The sequence below is a fragment of the Sus scrofa genome, chromosome 2 (assembly GCF_054392235.1).
Source record: "Sus scrofa isolate SSC_HxYL_T2T_F1_AM1 chromosome 2, Sscrofa_HxYL_maternal_Yorkshire_Landrace_v2.0, whole genome shotgun sequence".
In the NCBI taxonomy this organism is placed as follows: domain Eukaryota; kingdom Metazoa; phylum Chordata; class Mammalia; order Artiodactyla; family Suidae; genus Sus; species Sus scrofa.
Genome location: NC_139384.1, coordinates 139,205,063 through 139,222,572, shown reverse-complemented (window position 1 = coordinate 139,222,572; position 17,510 = coordinate 139,205,063). Strand labels below are relative to the sequence as shown.

Below are 17,510 nucleotides of genomic sequence, written 5' to 3'. Positions count from 1 at the left end.
AAAAGCAGTTTTCTGTAGGGTGGACGAGGGGGATTGACTGGAAGGAGACACATGAAAACTTTCTTGGATGATGGAAATTATCTATAACTTGATAATTATCTCTAGGTATCTCCATAACATCCACCTAGATTTAGTTACATGAGATGAGTATATATTTATTTAAACTCTTAGCACTGTGTTCTCAAGATCTAAGCATTTCACTATCTGTAAATTACCCCTTAATGAAGAAAAATAATAAGAACAAAGAGGAGAGAGAAATTTTGTTCAGTTATATAAGAAAATGACTGTCAGTACTTGTTTTGCTGATAATGGGGATAGTTTGGGCTTGTTTAAGTACTCTCTCTCTCTGTTTTTCAATTTTGAAATGGATGGGTAAGGTCAAGGGTATGTACATCTGTGTTAATAAAACAAAGTAAAGCTAACGAAAGCCACTCAGAGGCTAAACATATGTGACCACAAAACATTAGTGTTAGAAAAGGTCTGATAAATCATCTAATTCAACTTTGTTCATTTTGCAGATAACCTTGGTCTTGCTAACAAATCCAGTAAACACCTGTGCTCTCTTAAATTTTGATGGGAAATGAATATGTTTGTTGATCCATTGTTTGCAGAGTAGAAGCCCATTTGTCCATTGAAGCAGGTCAGTAAATAAAAATAGTATAAAGCTTATATTCAGAAGGAAAGAAAGAAATTCAAGTAATATAAGCATTTTAGCTTACCTAAAACACGAATTAGGGTTAAAGATTCATTTTTCAGTCTTTCGATGAATGACCATGGCCTTTTGTCTTTCACCCCCTGTAGGCAGTTGTGTCATAGACTATCATGGATAAAGGGAGATAGGATAGCACAGAGGAAGGAGAATGGACTCTGGGCAAAGCTGCCTGGGTTCTGATTCTCAGCTGGGCTCCTAGCTAGCTGTGTGAGGATGGCATAGCCTCTCTGTGCCTTAGTTTCCTCATGTTATCAAATGCGATAATATCACTACACAGAATAGTTATGAGATTTACATGGGCTCATATCTCTAAAACACTTAGCACAATGTTTGGCTCATTGGAAGTATCATGTAGCTGTATATTTAAGAAACAAAGCTAAATAACTTCCATGATGCATTGGCTTTGACTTCCAGGTACGTTTCTTTTAGATGGAAAACAATAAAAGAGAACTTCTTTTGGAGATCCCATCGTGGCTCATCGGTAATGAACCCAGTCGGTATCCATGAGGACACGGGTCCAATCCCCGGCCTCACTCATTGGGTTAAGGGTCCATTGTTGCCGTGAGCTGTGGTGTAGGTTGTAGACGTGGCTCGGATCTGGCAATGCTGTGGCTGTGGCACAGCCGGAGCTCTGATTCAGCCCCTAGCCTGAGAACTTCCGTGTGTTGCAGGTGCAGCCATAAAAAAATACACACAAAAAGAGAACTTCTTTCTTCCTTTTAAAAAATTTTTAAATGGTTGTCTAGCGCATCTATTTCAATATCATCTTTTTTGGTTGTTATTTTAACAAATCGACTTTATCAAGTTTTTCAGCATTAAATTTCTTTCCATAGAAATTCAGTACTCTTTTTTTGCACATTTGTATTTGGCCCCTTGGTATAATATTTATTAAATTGTAAAATTAGGAAGTAAAACGTGTGTGCTATAAACACAGTAAATACTTGGTGGGCACCAATTCAAGAAGTGTGACAAAGGAACAGACCCACCTGAGAATAGCTCACTTCTTAAATACATTGAGCATGACAGAAAGAATGAGAACTTGGCCTAATCCAGAGGTTAAAAGAATTGCTACTATCTTATGAAACTGTCATCTTAAGAAACATGGAGGCTATGTGCTCTTTCAAACTGTAACTCGAAAGATCTATGTTTATAGTTTCATACTTATGACATTGTGTATATAATATGTAACATATATATTTTACACATAATATAATACATATAAATACTATATATAACATTTATTATAACAAGTACTTGTTCACTGAATCTCCATTTTTCTGGAATTATCCTTAATGCTAAGTAGATTGGGGGGAAACGTTGCAGAACAACTGTCAGCAATTCTGTAATACACAGAGATTACATTTTATAGTGTCAGATGAATACAAGTATTATATAAATTATACATAATAGTTCAACCCTCAAAGCAGTACTATTTGGTTTTCTGATGTGGTGTATGACACACTGTTGCTTGGCGACTTAAAAGTAAATGTGGAAGGAGCTCTCGTTGTGGCTCAGCAGTTAATGAACCTGACTAGTATCCATGAGGATGCAGGTTCAATCCCTGGCCCCACTCAGTGGGTTAAGGATCCTGCGTTGCCGTGAGCTGTGGTGTAGGTCACAGACTCGGCTTGGATACCACATTGCTGTGGCTGTGGTGTAGGCTGGCAGCTATAGCTCCAATTTAACCCCCAGCCTGGGAACCTCTTTACGCCACGGGTGCGGCCCTAAAAAGACAAAAATAAAAAGTCAATGTGGAAAACTAGTCTGTGGGGATAGAAATCAGAAGAGTGGTGACCTGTAGAGTGGAGAGGATTTCCTGGAAAGGGGCACAAGAGAGCTACCATGGGTGACAGAAGCAATCTCTCTGCAATCAGGGCGGCCATCACAGGGAGAGTTGGCGTGTGACCTAGACAGCCCCTTGGCCATCCCCATGCCTTCCGCAGTGCCCTGAATGCCCAGGGCCTTTTCAGTTCATTCTTGCTACCTGTTCCTGACCCCACCCCCCAACACACCAGGACCTCTTCACTAGTAACATGTCAGCAGCAGCAGCATCACTTTCCCACATGTGCATCTGACTCGAATAGCACAGGAACTAAAGCCCTGATAAAAAACGTGTTTTAGAAATTGACACTGACATGAGCTGGGACTCTATTTGTGTTTTTAAAAGCATCTTTTGGACTGCTTCATACGGACTGATGTTTGACAGGTCACATTCCATTTCTTCCATTCTATTAACGAAATTGGTAGGCCACATAAGGACGTGGCAATAACCTATCACTTGACTACATGGGCTAAGCATGCATTCCAAGGATAAATACAGAAATCTCCAACCCGCGCTGAAAAGCATGCATTTTCATCCTAGACAGGCTGATTACAGCCTCACCAGCAAGCCTGAATGTTGATCCCCATTCAGTAACGCTTTGGATGGCTTTGTTCCCACATTTCCCAGCAGTGAAAACATAATGGAAAAGAAACTGCCAAATGACAGTCCTCTGCTGCTGCTTTTTTTTTTAAATAGAAGAAAAATAATTGTGAAGAGGAATGATAAAGTGGACAGAGATATAAAAGAGGATAGAGGCAGGTATATAAGACAAATTTAGAACATCTGAAAGAGAGGAATCTTTTGCAGCTCTCTTCTGGTTTACCTTACTTTTAAGGAAATGTACAATAAAACTAAAGAAGAAAAAAAAAGTTCATGATGATAACTGCCTCTATGTGTGAAACAAAGATTTCACTAAGTTTCACCTCCCCGTGGTAACATGAGCAGTTCTTACGGCACATCACTGAAAAGAGGTATAATTGAGGAGACTAGATCCCAGCTACCCTCAAGACTGCCTAACAATACAGCTGCACTTGTAGGATAGTAAAGACATATGCTACATATTTCAAAACAGTAATCCTGCAAGGAGAAAAACATAATGGGAGCCCTTATAAATCAACAAGCCAAAAAACCAAGTGGGATCCCGCACAGCTAGTGATGCCATTGCACCTGTTACCGCCATGTCTCATATTAGGGACTGGATGCTTTTTAAGGCCCTTCCTCTCTGTCTGCTTCCTCTGCACTATAGCCCTCATCATCATGCACTCATGCTAAGGGAATTCACCATGGCTCCCTCAGTATTCCCAGAGAATAGCTTACGAATATATTTTTTCAAGACAAGTCAACACATCACAAATAAGAAAGCCCTGTTTTAATTTAGAGAACAGACTAAAACCCACAGCGGAAAGAAGACCTGAGTCCCCGGCACTCTGTGCTGTGAGCACTGGCGGTGGAACTGTCACAGCGAGGAGGCTCTCAGAGAAAGAGAGGGATTCAAAGCCAACACCAGTTCCCCTGGGGTCTGTTGTAATCAGGAGACAAATGGTCTGTACTCAGTAGCATGTATTCATTGTGTTACAAGAGGCTGCCAACGCGAGCTTTCCTACGCTTTTGTGGAAATACAGTACAAGTCTTTTTTTTTTTTTTTTTTCCCCCTTTCAGTTGCTTTAGAACAAGAAGAATAAAAAAAAGTCCACTGCTGACAAACACTGCTTTGGGCATTTGACACTCGTCTTTGATCTAGTTACTCAGACAGTTCAAAATGAACAAATTAGGTGTTTACAACAAAAGACATTCCGTTTCAGCCTGTTCAAGTACCGAGTCGGGTGGACAGTCTTCTCAAATGGAGCTGGGAAATATCTTCCTGCCAGGCCGCAGGACGGGCACTGGGAGTTGATGGCCCCACAGAAATTAATAGATTAGGACACTGCCTTTGTGCATGTTAAAAAGAAAGAAAGACAACAAGGGGTTGGGGGGAGGGCGGGGGGAGGGGGTTTGTCAACGAAATAAAATCTAAACCATCTGGATCACTGAAGCTAGAGGCCCGCAGGGACACCTCTTAGCTCTTCTTGGGGTGGTTTTATTGTGGGACCAACAGAAACAGCATTCACTCTCATTTCTGCCTCAAGACCGTGGCACCCATCCAGTCTACACACCACATGGAAAAGGGCAAAAATCTTTATCCGATTAGGTAAAGTCAGCTGTTAAAAGTATTCTAACATGACTCCCAAAGAGCAGAGGAAAATTGGGTGTTTCTGTGTCATTTCTTTTCATGAAAGAGAATGGTTTTGTTCCCTGGACTGAAGTGTCTGTTTTGTTTCTGCTGAAACTCTGCATCTTAGAAAAGGACTCTGCCTCTTAGAAAAGGACTCTGCCTCTCTTTGGCCTTTGTGAAGTGAAGTGTTTATCCTATGAGATGATTCGTGAAAGGCTTTTGCAGTCTATGGCCAGTGCAGTCTGCCTATAAATAGACTATGTAATTTGCACCGTGTTTTTCTTTTAAGGGACAACCTGGGCTCTTTTTAATAATATTTTACAATGTTTAAAAAAGCAGACGCCGTCTCAGCAACTGCTCCAGCAGCAGCGGGCTTTGAGGTGTGCTGTGTGATTAAGGGGTACACACAGAGCATGCTGAAAAGTGGCGCCTGGAAATCACATTTCATTTTCAGCAAGCAGTGGGGAGTGGAAAAGGGAAAGTGAGTGGAGCAAAAGAATGAAATCTGTTCACACAGATCCCAGCATCCCCTAGAACCGAAATGTCAGGCTTGAAAATACCAAGTGAACCAGCTTGTCTAATATGTTACCATCCTGGCTTATAATTACCGGAAAGTAGTTATTTATCTGTTGTGTTCAGCTACCCTGTCAGCACTCCTGAGTTTAATTATCAGACTTCACTGAAAGTTCAATTTCCTCGGCTCCCTCCTCTTTTTGCAGCAACATAAATCGGAATTTCTTCCTGGTTTCTGTTCACTGTTTTGGCAAGCCTTCTCCTCCAGGCTTCAGTTCTTGCCCAAGAGGCAGCTCCTCTCCCGGCGCTAAAGGAGGCAGCTGCTTGGCACACTTTCAACAAGCCTGACTCTCCAGTATATCCTAGTTCACAGCCCCTTGTCCATCAATGGGGTGAAAAAGAGAAGCCTTGGACAAGGCTGTTGGCTAGCTTCACCTCCACAGAGCACAAGGGCTTCAAACATCTGCCCCGGGGTTGGTACAGCTGAGCTAGGGAATTCAAAACAGCTCCAAATAAGGGGGGGCCCCCAGCAAGTAAAACAAACAGTTGTTACTCTCCCCCCGCCCCAACCTTACCCTCCCAGGCCAGGGAGCCTTCCAGTGAAAAGGATCTTGTTCTGGGTGTGATTCTTTCATGCAGGCCCTTTGTCGAAACAGAGCGTGATTTGTCAGAGACAGGAGCTGGGTAAGACAGAGAACTTTGGAACCTGGGGATCCTTACCTTGAAAGGAGGAAAACCAGCTAGAACTTAGATGCTGCATTATCCCACTCCCTCACCAATCCCCCACAATGGAATCCAGCCCCGAAGAGAAAAATGGATACTTGGGACAAGCTATTATTACAAGTTCTGCTGAGAATCTGGACTCACCCTGCAGCAGTTGTCTTAGAGGGGAATAATCAGATGGTAGTGATGTTTGTGGAGGTTTATTTGCAGGTGAGCTCGACAGCAAGTCAAAGTTGCTCTAGCTGGTTAGCCATCCTCTGAGGCATGGTTCTCTCCATCAGCCAAGGTTGGTGACAGGAAAGGATTAGTACAGACTTTGAATCCCAGCTCTGCCACTTACCAGCTTTTGGGCACCCAACTCTTGCCACTGCCTTGGTATTTCCCATACAGCAGCACTGTAAAAGTCCCAACCTCATGGGGACGTTAGATGTTATAATACATAAATATGCCAAGTACTTAAGAGCAGCGCCTGATGCATCGTGAATGCTATGAAAGTATTAGATGCTATTATTGGTAGTGGTGGTGTTATTACTGCTATTTCGTTTTCTTCACTGTTTCCTCCTCCACCATAGCTCCTGGCATATTGATCTGATTTACTCAGAGTAAGCTTTCAATAAATACACATTGATTCACAAAGTGCAGGACAACACTACAGGCTTTGAAGGAAGACTAGCTCATTGACAAATACTTAGACCAAATATTCTAAGCCCAACACCTAACAAGGTGACTGTGACATGAATCTGCATGCAGCAGAGCTGCTCTGTTTACACATGAGTGTCGAAGATGGACAGAATTCTGTATATTTTACACAGTTTTGGAGTCTAAGGGCTTGTCCTCTGTATTAGTTTCCTGCCACTGCCATAACAAATAACCACGGTCTTGGCTTAGAACACCAGAAATGTATCTTCTCATGGTTCTGGTGGCCACAGGTCTAAAATCAGGGCTGCATGGGGCCACACTCCTTCTGGGGACACTTGCCTCGTTTGCAGGCTCCAGGTGATCCCTGGCTTGTGGCTGCATCACTCCGGTCTGTCTCCAAGGTCACCACCTCCTTCTCTTTGGTCTTCTCCCCATGTGACTGTCACTTTCCCTCTGCCTCATCTCATAATGACCCTTGCCATTAGATTTAAGACCTATGTGGATAATCCAGGAGCTCCTCCTTCAAAATCTTTGCCTTAATTACATCATTTGCCTCATAAGATATATTCACAGGTTCTGAGGACTAGGCTGTGGACACCATTCAGCCCACTACAATGTCTGTCGCCAAAATGTGCTGACAGAGGTTATGAAAGTCATCATTTATTTTGATCAAGTGCAAATGGTTTATATTTATACATTTTTTAGGAATAACTGTGCAGGTCCGATAATTAACAAATACACAGACACACACGTGCCTATACACCAGCTGTTCTCCATTGGAGGGAGAGTTTTTGTTTTATCATTGGGAGAAAAATGTGTTTCACAAGGTGAGGTGCCAAGGTAAGGAGAGAGAAGAGGAGAAAGAAACGGGGTGGCAGGATTCCTTCATCATCTGCTGTAGATTCTTTTTTGTTCTTCTTCTAGGAAGAGATGGTACAAGGCAGAGGGGGCTATGAAGGCTCATGAGGTTCCTCAGTGAACATGGAAAGGATCTTATGAGACCCTTGGGTATAGGGAGAGCTGCTTTTGTGCCTGGCAACCACTCGGGAGACATTCGCTCTGCCTCTGGGCAGAACTGGCACAGCTCCTGCTTCCAGAGATTCAAAGCTTTGAAAGTTTCCTGCAACATCTTCCTTGGATGAGTCACTTTATGATGTGCTGGGGCATTGGCAAACCAACAAAAATGAGCAAGTGGGGCCAGGGAGACAGAGGCAACCATTGTGAGGACATAAGACACCCATCCCACTAGAGACCTCCAGAAAGATCTGAAGGGCACCTGACTTGGATGGGTGAAGCCCTGTTAAGTGTGTAGGCGAAAGTTATACCACAAGTTGACATTTGCATGAACATTTCCCTATGTAGAGAACGAGATGAGGACGTAGGGCACCATTAAACTGCAAGAAGCATTTTGACAAAGCAGTTGTATTAGTTTTCTATGGCTGCTGTAAAGAAAAAAGTCCAAAAAAACTTTGTGGCTTAAAACAGCACTCATTTATTATTTCAGTTTCCATGACTTGGCTGTGTTCAGAAATCAAGGTGATATCAGAATCCTATTCCTTTATTCCGGGGGAAAATCCATTTACAGGCTCATTCAAATCCCTGACCAAATTTAGTTTCATGCTGTTGTGGGGCTGAGGTTCCCACTTCCTTGCTGAGTCCAGCAAGGCTTCTAGTGACTGACCAAACTGTCTACTCATGACCCCTCCATCTCAAAGCCATTGCTGGCACATCTGACCCTTGCTGGGCTTCTATAACCCCTCTGATGTCTCTCCATCTTAAAAGGGATCAAAGGGCTCATATGATTGTACCGAGCCCAAGTGAATAGTCCAGAGCAATGTCGCTGTGTTAATATCACATGATTAGTAACCTTAGTTATGTCTGGAAGTTCCCTTTTTACATGTAATAAAAGTTACATAGAGTTATAAAACCAGAGTGTTAAGGTCATGGGGGCCTATCATATTGGTAACTTGCAATAAAGCTCCTCTTCCCACAAAAAGCCCCCCAGGCTAGCCATTGGAAGACCATGTTTCAGTGTCACCTCTACCACCTGCTTATATGTTAATGAACATGGGCGGCCACTGTTTTGCTCTGGGACTAGTTTCTTGTCACTAAAGTAAAGGAGTCTGAGTAGATGCCATGTAAACACTCTCACTGCTCTAAAATTATATAACTCTGTTTCTCCAGTAGTAAAAAATTACAACCCATTAACAAAGCTGCATTGCAAAATGTATCTTGTGGTTTTTCAACCAACTACTGAAGTATTATTGTCCGCACCATTCCTGGGTCAGAGCAGTGGGATGCTGCCAACCTATATATAAACTGTGCTTTTACAATAGATAACACTAAGTGTAGGACATAAAAAGCATACCAAACAGTTTCCTTTAGGAAATCACTGACCATGCATGCAATTTAGTCATTTAAAATAAAGGTTTGAGCTATTTGAGCTTAGGCTCTAGCAGACATTACTTCTGAACAAATCATTTCATATGGAGTTTAAATGCAACCAGGTGTTCAAAGTGAAAGACACACAGGGCCTCTAACTTCCAGCACACCTCAAGGGCAGCCCACAAAGAATGAATGAACTCCTTCTATTCATAGCATTCAACTTCTTCCATAAATCTCTCCCAGATGCCCAGAATCAGATAACATTTTCCAAAAGAATTGCAAACCTTATCAGAACCTGAAGTCTAAAGTATTACTTCAAATCTATTGACTTCCAGATCAGAACTAAAGGTATAAATACCTAATCCTTTCATTCATGTGGGTCATCCTAAGATTTCAGTGGATCTTGATATGCAAAGTGGATCCATACAGCATTCACATTTTAAATTGTTGAAAACAGGAAGAACCCCTCCTTTCAGGTTCTTTTTCTTTCTCAAGTATTGTCTCTCTGTTATTAGGCCATCTCCAGATCATCTTTTGTTCTACTTCTCTATCAGTAACATTCTCTGAGAGTAAAAAAAATTTAATATTTTCATGAACTTTCTTAACAGGTTATTGAAATTCAAAGGGAATTGAAAGAAGTATTTATTGAAATTAAACTACTCATTTCACAGCTCTAAACATAGATACTTTCTACAACTCATATCTTAAGTCTAAAACTAAATTAAATCTTATTCATTCAACAAATATTTACTGACTACTTACTATATGCCATATCTAACTTCTAAGGATAAAATGATGAACAAAATAGTCCTTGATCTCAGAGAATTTGCATTCCAGTAGGAGACATACAATGAACAAATAAATCAATGTGCTGTGAAGAAAGATGCGTCAGTAAGGGAACAGAGTATGACCTGGGTGAAGTATTTTTAGAAAAGGTAGTTTCTAGCAGGATGACAAATTAAGCAAGAATGAAAATCTTGAACATGTGAGGAAAGAGCCATCCAGGCAAAAGGCCTGGAGGGCAAGTTCAGTGGCCCTGGAATAAGATGTGTTTGGCGTGTTCAAGACACATCACAGAAGCCAGTGTATCTCCAGTGTTGTGAGCAAGTGGTATAGTGGTTGTGGAAAGGACAGCCAGGTCAGATCACACAGGGCTATGGTAATGACTTTGGATTTTATTTTAAATGTGATGGAAATGGAGAGTTGAAAACAGATTTGATTTATAATTTCAAGTTATCACTTTGACTGCAGTTGGAGGAAAGAGGTCAAGAGTGAAAGCCAGGAGGCAATTTAGAAAAGTTGCTGTATAGCAAATATAAGCTCAGGCAAGAGATAAACTGAGAATAGTAAAAAAGTGATCAGGTTTCGGATGTATTTTGAAGGTTTTGCTGACAGGTCTTGCTCATGGTATGGATGTGGAAAATGAGAAAAAGAGAGAAGGTTGAAAGCCCATTATTGACCAGTATAGGGTAACTGTCAATTACATCCTCATACTTAAACTCAACCTCCTCTCTCTCTCTCTTTTTTTGGAGCCCCCAACATATGGATTCCCAAGGCAGGGATCAAACACACACACAGCAGCCAACAGAGAGCAGAGCAGCTGCAGTGACAATGCCCGATCCTTAACCCCGCTGCCCTGCAAGGGAATTCTTCAACCTTCTCTTTAAGAGGAAGGGATGTTTTAGTTTTCTTCATTGTTTATCTTCTTGGGAGGACTTACTAATGATGGACAACTAGAGAGACAGTTACTACTCCCTGGAGCTGTTCAAACCTAAGGCATTTCAGCTACATGGAGAACAAAACATGACCCCACCTATGCATGTGTGGGCTGCATTGAAGGAGAGAGATCAGGATAAAAGTATACACTCTGCCCTTTTCATAGCAGTACAGCAAGGCAACTGCAATCAGAGAGGACAGATAATTGTTTTACTTTAAATCTTAAGTAACCAGAATGGTATTTGTCAGCTTGTAACCAGAATGGTATTTGGCAAAGTAGAATGGAATAAGTTTTAACAAAGTTTTCAGGTATATTACAAAATACGCCTTTATCGGAAGGTAAGACATTTCCCCCCAAGAATTCTTTTAGATCAAGAGGTAAAGATTTTTCTCCCCCCTTAATCTTCATACCTGCCCAAATTTTCTTACCAAATATGTATTAAATAAGCAGAGTGAATATGTTGTGTATTATAATCCAGGGATAACAAAGCCCTTTAATTCTTTTATTTTCAAATTCAAGGCCCAGTGTCAAGTATTTTATTTAGATACAATTAATTTAATAAATTAATATTTATTTATTGAGTTTTTTTGTAATCTGGGGTGCATTTTTATTTGTTTAAGTTTATTGGAGTATAGTTGACTTTCAAATATCGTATTAGTTTCAGGTGGACTGCAAAGTAAATAGTTATAAATATATCCATTATTTTTTCCCATACAGGTTATTACAAACTATTTAGTAGATTTTCCTGTGCTCTGCAGTACATTCTTGTTAATCATCTATTTTATACAGTCATGTGTATATGTTATTCCCACCTTCCCAATTCATCCCTTCCCACAATGATTTCACCTATGGTAACCATAAGATTGGTTTTAAAAAAATCTGTGAGTTTGTTTCTGTTTTGTGGATAAGTTCTTCATAACATTTTTTATTAGATTCCACCTCTGGGACTACAGATGTGACCACTATATGGTCTCATCTTAGTAGGAAATAAAGAGACATAAATAAATGCCTGTATTAGCATATAATGTCAAAATAAAAGAATGAGAGAAGTGCTATAGGATGATTAATAGGTTGTAGTTAGTAGTTGGGTGAGGGTCTCAGATGAAGTGACTGAGAGTTTGACATATGAGTTTGACCATGAATACTTATTATCATGATGAAAAAGAAAAATAGAAGGAGAAAGGGCACATGGGTCTGAGCACTGGCTAGTTCAAGATCAGTGGGGGGTGGGAGGTCAGATGGTATCATGATCAAGAGCACAGTCTCTGTAACTACAGCTTCTGCTTAAATCCGGTTCTACCACTTACTATGTGTCACTAGGTCATCTACTTAATCTCTGCACGCCTCACTTTCTCCATGTGCAACACTAGAATAACAGCTATTTCTTAGAGTTGTCTAAGGATTAACTAATTTATCTTTTAGTGCTTTTGAAAGGTTTTAGCACATAGTAACAAGCATGCAATACTATGATTATAGCAGTAAAAAGTAGGCTAATATTTTCTTATTTGAACCATGTTAATAAAGAAGGCAGGGCAATTTTTACAGAGAAATGTGAGTTTTAAAAAATGATTATTTTTCATCTCTCTTGATCTCGAAAGACCAAACTCACCAAGATGGAAACTTTATTTTCTAATGACCATGTTTGTGGTTAGTTATTTCTAATGAGGATGAAGTGATAGGTTTAATGCCCAAATGGGTCAAGTGCCTTCACCTGGCTCTTCACCACAAACAGAGCCTTCAGCCCTGGATAGCCATGAGCCAAATGGCTCATCAAACAGGCAAACCACACAGTGGGAAGGTATCTGCATTACTCATCAATTAGTGGCTAGAAAGAAAGAATTCAAAGCCCCAATGGCATTGAGGCAGTGATATCGTTTTAATAGGAGAATGCAATGGTTTAAAATTATAAAATTGAGCTACATTGTTATGCCTGCAGAAGAGGCCATATTTGGATTGTAAAAACTAAACTCTGGGTGAGAAATTCTGGCTTGCTTACTGTGTGATAGATAGTACTTCATTTTTGGATGCTAAGTCATATTTTGTAATAAATTCTTCCACCAGCCTTCTCATAGTCTAATTTCCAAAATTACAAAGCACCAAACCTGAGAATCTTGAGCAAGACTTCGTGTAGTCAAGGTGCAAGGATGACATGGAGAGAAACAGTGAAGTTTCTGTGGGCAGGGAAGAGACAAATTACTAGCATTAAAGCCCAGCTTGATGATGGGGCAGTAAAGATGGGAAACAAAAGAAAGGCAACTCTCAGTAGCCAATCATTGAATGCCTTCTTTATCTACTTTTTTCCCCCACTTTGCCTGGCAACTACTAACATTCTCCACTTGCCAAAGCAGATACATAGCCAGGGGCTCCTGTGCCAGAAATGCATTTACATGACAATGCAACACTTGTGGTTAAGGAAGACCAGCCCAGTGAACTGGAGCTGCCTTGCCTACAACTGCTCTGCTGTGTTTAAACTGTCCTTTGTGCATCATTTATTCTGAATACATTTGAGGGCAGCTGGAAATGAACTGATGAGTGAGTCTGAATATTGAGAGAGGTGAAGGAATGACATCTTAAAGGCAAACATTGAGACTTTTCAGCCAGAAGAAGCAGCAGCTGCTACAGATGCTGATAGAACAGATGACACTGGGGTCAGCGAGCCGGGTGGGATGTCAGTTCAGTGGGAGAGAGGCTGCCATACAGAGAAAGCAATCCACTAAACACGAATGCTACAGCATCCAGGCCATGCAGAGCAGCCCTGGGTCGGGGTTTTCTCTCAGCAAGATGGCTAGCTGAAAGATAATAGAGGAGAGACCGGAAGAGATTTAGAATTCATCTGCCTCTGGGGCACGAGATGTTGTCAGTAGCATTGCAAACCTGAAGAGTGTAGCCTTCCTGCTTCTTTCTTCAGAGCAAGCTGTGCACACCTCCTTTGGAAGCTAAAAGGTTGTACTTTACATTCAGTGACCTTAAAGAAACTCTACTTTGATACCTTTGATTCAGGAATTCTTTTGCCAGCCACTCTGGTTTGAATCATTACTAAAGATGGGGACAAGTGCCAAAACATTCAACTCGTTGCCCAAAGCATTTGAGCGTTTTCAAATAGTCTTGTTGGTTGGAAAATGCCATTTAGACATCAGTTAACCTTGAGGCCTTTCTGACCTATGTCCTCCAGAAGAGTTCACGAAAATAGAAACAAAGAGAATCAAAATGCACCTAACTCAGTATCTGCAAACCCCATGAAACAGCATATGAAAGGATTGGTTCCAAGTTAGTCTGACGTTTGAAGAACAGCAGGGCTTACCGCAGGTGAGATATCAAAGCACAACAAAAAAGGAAGTCAGGCAATCGCAGCCTTACCTGGCCTTTGCTAGCAAAGAAAGCCGGGGAAAATCTGAGGCATCCATTTCTCGACATGTTCAATAGCAAGTCAAAGGCTTTCATTCACACAAAGAAGTTACAGAAGCCCAATTTCCATTTGGTCATTAAAGAACCATTTATTGAGGCACTACTATATATCAAATATAGGGGACAGGGAAGCACCTGATAAAAGATTGAGATAGATAGATAAGGCAATGAATATTCCAAAAAGGGATGCAGTGCTTTTAGAATGATACAGAGTAATTTTATAAAATCAGTTAAAGTGGAATCTAGTAAATAATAACAGCAATAGAATGAAAAGTTACCCAGGTGTTTGCAGATAGCAAAAAAGGTTGCGCCATTGATGGAGAGAACATGTAAAAGGAGTAGATTTAAAAGGGAATATGATAAATTTAGCTTTGAATATGTCTCTCAGATTTGCATAGGTGTCCCTGAAATAATAAAATGGCCTGAACTGAGTTTTATTTCCTTTTCTGCCACCATCACCACCCCTGACACTATAACGCATGAATAGCAAAAGAAACAAAAAAGTGATTTTTCTATATCAGGAAAAAGCATTTAGAACACTTGAGGTTCCAAGGCAGTTGTGCCTGACACTCAGACTTCTCTCCTCTTGGTTTTGTTTTTTTCTCACGTTCTCTATAATTTAATTGCTAAAAATGTGAGCCCAGTTTCTTCATTGGTTCAAATTCTCCCATTTGCAGGCTGGCTGACCCTGATAACTTACTAAGTCTACCTAAGACTCTGCTCCTCCTTTGTGAAATGAGGTTAACAGAACCTAAATCATACAGTTGATGAGAGGATTAATGGGTCCCACACATTTTAAGAAGCTTAAAACAATGCCCAGGATATAGCCCATGTTCAATATATGTCAGTTACATTCTTTCCCTCCTTTTGTTTTTTTCCACTTCCTTTTGCTTTTAATTTCCATACCTGCCTATGACCTTTTCTCACTGTCCTGTGGTGGGAGAATTGAGTGGGGGGGGGAGCTTTGGACTCGAAGATCTAGGTTTTGATCTCGATGCTGTCACATAGCACCTGTACATTCTCCTGCAAAATTTTCTTGACCTTCTAAACCTAAAGTTCCTAACCATAAATCGCAGCTGTTCATGATGTATTTCTTGTTAGGACGTGGTAAGGGGTGAACAAGAGGTTGTGTATGTTGGATGTTCTCCATTCACCCCTCCAAATCCACTCTTCCGTCTTCTACACCTTTGTGTGCCCTACGTACTGATGTTTATTAACCAAATCAATGGAAGGACTTGCCTTCTGCCTTCTGGTTTGGCTTGATGAAGAGAAGATACCTGAGGAAATTTAAAAAGAGAGGAGGGTGAGGTCGGGGTGTTTATTTCCCTAGTTTTCTCTCTGCTAGGTCCCCGTGGATGAACTCCATCAACCCATTGAAGGTCTCAGTTCTGGTTAAGTAGCCCCTTCTCTCAATCAGTCTTTCTAGGTGCTCCTCCTGTGATGCTTTAAGCCTCAGGATAGAGCAGGCTCCCCACCATTGCTAATCCCAATGCACTGCAACTTCCCTTGCTTGTTTCCCTAAAATATCCCTTTATTAAACTCTCCTTAATTATCTCCATTTGAATATGCCATGTCTCTTTCTATGATCCTGACTGCTACACCATGTAATATCCCAGTCGCTATGCCTGGCTCCTAATAAGTGAGAGTTTCTCCTGAAGACAATGTCTGCCCATGACTTCCTCAGGCATTGCCTAGCCATGGGGTGTTCACAGGAAGGGAAGAGCCCTGACCTTGACACCATGAATCTGGACGATATTATAGAATCTCTGAAAAAGTGAGGAAATGGTATTCCCCTAATATAGCCATGAATTTCTTGGAAGTTCAGATCCAAAACTGAGTCTGTAATAAGTGAGGTTTATATTTATTGTTCCTGTATGTTGCCACCTCTGGATGCTGCCAAGTGAAGTAGTGCCTTGTTCATCACTCTATCTTTGGGGCAGTTCCAGGGTTTTCCTCTCACACATGAGAAAGAAGAGCAAACCATGAGAAAGAAGAACGAAGTGTGTTTTCTGTCACATATCTGTCAATTTTGCCTCTCCTAAGGAGTTCCTCCCAAAGTCATTGGTTACACAGTTGAGTGGAATCAGCACAAGAACAACTGGAAGTTGATTGAATCCTTTAAAAATAGTATGGACCATTTCAGTAGGGCTTTACATGAAAAAAAAAAGTATCTAAATTTACAAACCCAACTAGCATCCATGAGGATATGGGTTCAATCCCTGGCCTCACTAAGTAGGGTAAGGATCCAGCATTGCATGAGCTGTGGTGTAGCTCGCAAACCTGGCTCGGATTATGCGTTGCTGTGGCTCTGGCATAGACCAGAGGCTACAGCTCCAATTCTTTCCCTAGCCTGGAAACCTCCATATGCCATGGGTGTGACCCTAAAAGAGATAAAAAGACAAAAAATAAAAATAAAAAATAAATAAATCTACTTTTCAATGTATAACCATTCTATCAACATCTCCTTTGGTTTTAAGTCAAAATTTTCATATTTTGGTCTACAAAGTAATAAATAAAGGGATGTTAATTATGCAGCTGACAAATAATGCAGAAGCTATATTTATGTATAGCTCCCTTCTCCTAGTTTGTTTTACTTTTCCTAGGTCCTGGCTTTTTTTTAAATGCCTCCATTGGTTTCATTTTGGTATTCATTCTTTGTATTCAAACATGTTTTTCCTAAGCTTCATGTTAAATTAGCCTCCTCCCAAATACCAAATATTTTTGATTCAGATCCTTAAATATATGCACGATAGTAAACTAATGGTGCTGTTTCCATAACCCTTGACACTGCAGATTTAACAAGGGCTTAAAAAAATTCTAGTAATTTTTCCTGGTTGTGGGAAAATTCGTGGTCATAGGACAGCCACTTAAAGTGTAAACAGTATTTTAAATCATTAGTGCTAACATGCTACAGTGTGATATTTCTTTTATATGTTAATATTAGCAATCTATTTGAATCTTTTGTCGTCTTTTTTATCTGCTTCCCAGATGTTTTGCTTGCGTGTTTTAAGAATTGTAAATCTCACTGATGCTCAATTAATACTGATGTCTCTATTTTGCTTAAAGTCTGTAAACTGATATCTCATCTCTTCTATCACGCCCTTTGCCTCTAAGGACCTTAATCTTCTAAGCGCCTTGTGTGAATCTTCCAAGGACCTTAATCTTCCAAGCACCATTCCTTCATAACCAAACTGACCCACAAAAATAATTACAGGATAGCATTCTTTCCCTTAAAGAGTTAAAGGCATATAATTTGCCCCTAGGAACCTATAGCTTGCCGTGACAAAGCTCTTTGATTTACAAAGAAGAAATAAATGGGGTGCTGACAGGGCTATAAGGAAAGATATTTTTCAGTTGGGGCTCCCCTTGTTTTCTTTTCTTT

The 17,510-nt window shown here is 40.6% G+C and overlaps 1 long non-coding RNA gene across 11 annotated transcripts in view; it reads left to right on the top strand.

Moving 5' to 3' along the window:
• Window positions 1-17,510, top strand: part of LOC102158243 (uncharacterized) — a 1,270,494-nt gene that overhangs the window by 787,993 nt on the left and 464,991 nt on the right. The gene's annotated exons all lie outside the window — the stretch shown is intronic.